Source organism: Ornithorhynchus anatinus, chromosome 2 (assembly GCF_004115215.2).
Source record: "Ornithorhynchus anatinus isolate Pmale09 chromosome 2, mOrnAna1.pri.v4, whole genome shotgun sequence".
In the NCBI taxonomy this organism is placed as follows: domain Eukaryota; kingdom Metazoa; phylum Chordata; class Mammalia; order Monotremata; family Ornithorhynchidae; genus Ornithorhynchus; species Ornithorhynchus anatinus.
This window is the reverse complement of record NC_041729.1, coordinates 121,615,194-121,621,660: the sequence shown is the minus strand read 5'-3', so window position 1 is coordinate 121,621,660 and position 6,467 is coordinate 121,615,194. Positions and strand designations below refer to the sequence as shown.

General features: G+C 38.8%; 1 non-coding gene across 1 annotated transcript; it reads right to left on the bottom strand.

Annotated features, from left to right (window-relative positions):
* Nucleotides 1-631: 631 nt before the first annotated feature.
* Nucleotides 632-764, bottom strand: LOC114809953. The gene has a single exon (XR_003757724.1). It is a non-coding gene; the product is annotated as a small nucleolar RNA SNORA7 (small nucleolar RNA).
* Between the last annotated feature and the right edge of the window lie 5,703 nt (nucleotides 765-6,467).

The following is a 6,467-nucleotide window of genomic DNA, read 5'->3' as shown; positions in this document are numbered from 1 at the left end:
TATTTATTGAGCACTTATTGTGTTCAGAGCACTGTACTGCTTGGGAGAGCACAATATATCAAAGTTGGTATATACGTTCCCTGCTAACAATCAGTTTATGGTCTAGAAGTGGGAGACCAAAATTAATATATAAATTAATTAAAGATATGTAAATAAATGCTCTGGAACTGAGGAAAGGGGGCAAATAAAGGAAGCAAATCAGGGTGATGCAAAAGGGAGTGAGAGAAAAGCAATGGGGATTACGACTACGGGACAGGGACTATGACCAACCTGTTTATCTTGTATCTACCCCAGCAGAGTGGCTGGAACCTAGTAAGTTTTTAAGAAAAACCATTAAAAGAAAAAAAAAATTGGTTGCACTCTAGCCAAAGCCCAACACCAAAGTGTCTCCTCTGATGGTATTCATTATGGTTTTCATCTTTGTCTTGTCTTATGCTGTCAAGTCATCTCCGACCCATAGGGAGATCAGGGACACATCTCTCCCAGAATGCCTCACCTCCATCTGCAATTGTTTTGGTAGTGTATCAATAGAGTTTTCATGTAAAAATACAAAGGTCGTTTACTATTCCTCACAGTAAACTTTAGTCTCTGTCCTCGACTCTCTGCCATGCCACTGTTGCTCAGCAGCAACACTTGTAGCAGATTGCCTTCCACTTGCTAGCCACTGCCCAGGCTAAGAATGGAAATGCCTCTGCTTGACTCTCCTTCCCATAATAGAGACTGGTAGAGTACTGGAAACTCTCCAGATGCAACCCTGAGAGGGGTCTGCATCTTTAGACTATCAAAAAATCTGTCTGTTGCTTGGCCAAATTTCTCTTGCAAAATATTGTTAGAGATGAGGTCAATATAAGATATATTGTTATGGCCAATTGCACCATTTAGAAAACTGAAAATCATCTTTGGAAGGAAAGAGAAGTCAATGTGAAAAAAAATGACACCTTTGTGCTGTCACAAAATTGTTATGCATCTGAGAATATTAAACCACACTTATCCCATAGCAAACTACTTGAATAATTCCATTTGTGCTATTCTAGATGTAAAACCTGCCTAAAAGCATGAAAGATCACATCACTGAAGTTATGTCATGTTGTGGGATTACTGGCACTAGTCAATGACGTACAGAGCCCAACGGCCATGGGTGCAGTCACCTTGAATGGATGAATGATAAAAGATGTCCTAAATGATCTATTAAACTGAATTTAGCACTGGAGTGTCAGAGGTAGCCTGGGGAATAGATAAAGATGTATTAAATACTTGGCTAAAAGTATCTTCCATTGTCATTAATGCTTGGCAACCTTTGGAATGAAACATTCCTCTTCACTTCAGATCAGCCATTCAGCTATTTAGGCTATGGAGGCTAATATTCTGCTGCTTCAGAGGAGAGAGACATGTTAGATGACAAGCGGGTCTAAGCCTTGCTGGAGGGGAGGAATTGACTCATGCCAGAAAGGGAGATGGGCTAAAGCATTTCAAGCTGTCCCTGTCTCTCCTTTCTTGCCCTCAACTCTATCTGCTTCCTGTAAGGTCTCTGGTCCTAGGGATTCCCTATGTCTAGGGGCTTAGGAGGTTACATGTCAGAGAAGAAGAAATCACTTATTTTTTATTTTGTATTCAAATTTTCTAATTCGAAGCAGATTAAATTTCTGCTTTATTAAATTTTACTAGACAGTAGTCCACTTTCCAACCAATACTTCCCACTTCCTCCCTAGCTCAGCCATACCAGTTTCTGCAAGTTTTTTGGATCCTTACCAAAAGAAGATTTCAGGAGAGGGTGGGTCTCTACTTCCCCTTGGTTCTCTAGTGTCACCACTCCCTATTCAGTTTTTGATTTGCCCAGCTCCAGGGCTTTGCAGCAGCAGGGGATGAAGTGATTAGTTAGTGAGATGTGCAGTGAAAGTGACCATATGGTCCATCATCAGTAGGCCAAATTGTTCTGGAGAAGAGTGAAGTGAGGTTGAGCAAGCAGGCAGAAAGGGAGTAGGAAGAGACAGAAGGAGAAAAAAGTGAGTTTGAAGTGCAGAAAGTCAGTTGCATACACCTAGTGGTAGTTCACAGGAGGAAAGTATTTGGGAAAGCCATGATGCTTCACTGCTGGGACAGACAGTACTGCTAGTGGCTGACAGCCACTTGGCACATCTGCAGTCTGGTCCCCATGCTGCAACCTCGGGCTGACTCTACATCGGGGTCAAGTCCAACTCCTTGCCATAACCCACCAGTGAACGAAGGCCCAACCCTCATATCACTATGGAATTCTCAGTCTAAGTAGACCATAAAGCCAGTCCTACTTCATGGACAGAAATTCTCCTGTTTGGCAAGCTCCTCCTAGACCGACCATTTTTTTAAACTACTTTACAAAACTGCAATTCCCTTTCTCAAGTCTTTTAAATTCTAGTTTGAACACTGCTTGAAAAGACTGAGAAGAGGGGGAAGAAGGCAGGGAGGGACTCCCTCCGCAGCTAGGTCAGGGCTGGGAAGTTGGGGATTCTGAGAGGTGTGCCTTGCATTTTCTATGGCATTCACTTGCAGATGAGAAACAGGGGAAAAGCTTTCAGCTGTAAGTCAGATTCTCTTTGGAGGATTCCCCAATAAGGGCCACATGTGGAGGGAAGGTCTGCCAATCCTCCCTATTTCCAATCTTCTCCTTTCCCCTTCTCAACCACCATGGGACCAAGGACAAAGCTGGGGCTCCAGTCCAGGCTGGGGAGGCGCTCCAGTCCAGGCTGGGGAGGCTAGGAGGGTGCTCCATGGGGTACAGTAAAGAATGGAATGGAGAAGGGAAACTCTGGAGACAGGGTGGTCACTGAGGAGGGTGATACAGTAGTAGAGTTGTACCTGCACCTCCATGGTGTCAGCTGGATGGAGCAAAAGAACTGGATTCCAGAAATGTTGTGGAGAAAAAAAGTCAACAGGATTTGGTGACAAACTATGGAGGTCTAAAGGGAAGAAAGATTAAATGATAATATCAAAGCTATGAGTTTGAGAGATAGGGAAGATGGTGTTGTTTTCAACTATGTTATGAAAGATAGATTGAGTAGAGAAGAGGAAAACTTCTGCTTTGCACGATTGATTTGAAACTGCCAGAATGTCCTGGAGGCAGAGAAGATGCAAGAATACAGAAAACGAAAAGAAGTCAGGGGTAGTATATCTTCAATGGGGGAAGATAAAGGAATAAATTCTTAATCCTGGCTCCTCTGCCCCTCTATTAGTATAATCTTAGAAGGAAATATGATTGAATGAATGAGTATGGTTCCACATTTAGTAAAATTCTCTGCACACAATAAGTGCTCAATAAGTATGATTCAAACAATCATTCGATTGTGTTAATTGAGTGCTTACTGCATGCAGTGTCCTTTTCTAGCACTTGGGATAATACACTATAAGAGTTGGTAGTCATGTTCCCTCCTCACAAATAGTTTACAATCTAGTGGGGGAAACACACATTCCTAAAAATAAATGAATTTTGGATATGTACCTAAATGCTGTGGGGATGAGGAAGGTGAATAAAGAGTGAAAATCCAAGTGCAAAGATGACACAGAAGAGAGTGAAAGAAGAAATGATGGCCTACCTAGTCTGGGAAGGCGTCTACCACTGATTTATTGACTGACTGAGAAAAATTGCATAACTTCCTAGATCTCAGTTTTTCCATTTATAAAACTAGGATGATATCATTCTTTGCCTTTCTCCAAGAGCCATTATATAACTGTTGTAAAGAAAAGAGATATGTAGAAAGTGCTTCAGTTGAATTCTTTGGGTGAAAGAAGCTATGTGAACATGGCTGGGATAAGACAGTTTAGATGGCACTGGGCAAAACCTTAGTTTATAATCTATTCCCTCACATATATCTTAGTCTTTAAGTCTTTATGACTTGACAAAAGTTCATCTATCATTTGTACCAAAAAATCCATTGCTTCTAGTCTTTGTTAGTCCAGTCTCCAAACCTATCCTACAAAGCTTAATATCAGTTCACTACCAGGTACCTTTGGGATTTTCTATTTGACAGTCCTCTCATAATTCAAATAGTGAGAAGGTGGAGAAGCTCAGAGTCACAATGAATGGGTAAAATATTATACAAATATAAATAGGTTCACAGAAGAACAATACAATGTTTTCACCACAAGCACGCTCTGGGATGAAAGTACTAGGAAATTTTTAAATATTTGGCTTAGTCATCCATGGTTACTACAGTGGAGCCAGTCAAAGCTAGCTTTTTTTTTCACAGATGCTGTAGAGTTACAATTACGGCTAACAAATCATTCTTTTGGATGAACTTATATGCAGCAAAATACATGAAAAATATCTGCAGAATTCAGTAAACACTTATTATAAGGCTCATTGTTTACACTCATTGATTAATTTCTTTGAATTTACACTACCTTCATTTTTCTACTAACAAAAAAAACCTTTGTGAACTGTCATTTGATTATAAGAACTGCAGTAGAATGAAACAGATTCTTATAGAAATACATAGATGAATATTTTTCAAGATAATTTCACAAATGAAGAAAAGAGAATGTCTATAGATAATAAAGTACAAACTATGCAGAAGATGTTAAAGATTTCATACCATTACCAAGCATTTTGGTATAGACAAGTAAACAGGTGTGCACCCGATATTTCTTTAAGATATTTCACATTTTTTCAAGCATCAAGAAAATCTATCAGGGAAATTACAAGCTTATTATCACCAAGGGACCATCTATAATCTTAATATGTAATATTTGCAAATGTTTTGTACTTGGAATCAGGAATACCAAGATTACCAAATATATGTTCTATGAAGATGAAGATCATCCCCAGCTTTTTAAAGGTTGAAATGACATGATCTAAATCATAACTTGGTGCACTGCAGAAAATTAATAGGATATGACAATAATAAAACAATCAAGTATTAAAATTATTGTACTCTTAGAAATGTTTTATTCATTCATTCAATTGTAATTATTGAGAGATTACTGTGTGCAGAGCACTGTACTAAGCACTTTTAAAGTACAATTCAACAACAAATAGAGACAATCCCTGCCCACAAGAGGCTCACAGTCTAGAAGGTGGGAGACAAACATCAAAACAAGTAAACATGCATCAATAGCATCAATATAAATAAATAGAATTACAGATATATGCACATCAAAACAAGTAAACAGGTCTTAATATAAATAAAATTACAGATATGTACATATATACACGTGTTGTGAGGTGGGGGGGCGTAGAAAAATGGGAACAAATAGGGACAATGGGGAGGGTAGTGGGAGCTGAGGAAAAGAGGGGCTTAGTCTGGGAAGGCCTCCTGGAGGAGATGAGCCTTCAGTAGGGCTTTGAAGTGGGGGAAGTGTGATTGGTGGATTTAAGGAGAGAGGGCATTCCAGTCCAGAGATAGGACGTGGGCCAGGATCGACTCTGGGAGAGGTGAGATTGAGGATATACAGTGAGAAGGTTAACACCAGAGGAGCGGAATTTGCAGGCTGGGATGTAGAAGGTGAGAAGGGAGGTGAGGTAGGAGAGGGCAAAGTGATGGAGTGCTTTGAAGCCAATAGTGAGGAGTTTTTGCTTGATTTATTTGGGTAGCTGGAAAGATCTCTGAATATTTAACTGAATCAATCAATCTATGACTAGTCATAGCCAAATTACAGGTCTGGTCAAGTAACTAGTGCTTCTTTGCAAGTTCAGACTAAGTACTGGTAAAAGCTTGCAGAATATCCTATAAACTTCAACCAAGATTATTGCAACTATCCAGTATCGCCTCTTATTCAAAGAACTGTCTTTTCCTATGGTCAGCAAGATTTATATATTTCTTCAGATATCTAATTAAAGACATTTGAGTTTGTTGTTTTGCTATTCCTTGGGTTTCCTACTTCTGTCATATGAAAAACAAAACTAAGAAATATTTACCTTGCTTGATTGTCTCACCTAATACCACAGGTAGAAAAAAACAAACTTAGCCACCAAACTTTTCATGTTGCAATAGGACAAAATGTTTTTGTTTGAAGCAAAAGATAGCATTATTTATTTCTTTGCTTTTAGTCTTTGAGAAGAAATTTTGTAAGGTTTATTAGTATTTTGAAATGAAAGTCTTAGAGAAAGAATAATTATGACAAAATGTTAATATATCCTGCAAGATATTTTCATGTACTTCTCTGAGCCTACTTCGAAATTGGCATAATACAAATGACAAGGATTTCCAAAATTAATTGTCCTTGGTACAGTCACCTTCATTGAATGGTTATTTCAGCAACAGCTAAATGCTCTTACAGATTTCATGACTACAAAAAACAACAGCTGTATTCTCTGAAATAATACTGACACCCAAAATAGACATTTTGTAACAAGGATATGAAATTAATTATACAGTGCTTAAGAGACTCATTAGGTCTATTCTGAAGCAATGACTTGATAGTTGATGCAGAAAATTGAATGGCATAATATGATGGCAGGATGAGGAGGGAAAAGAAAACCATCATACATTTTTAAA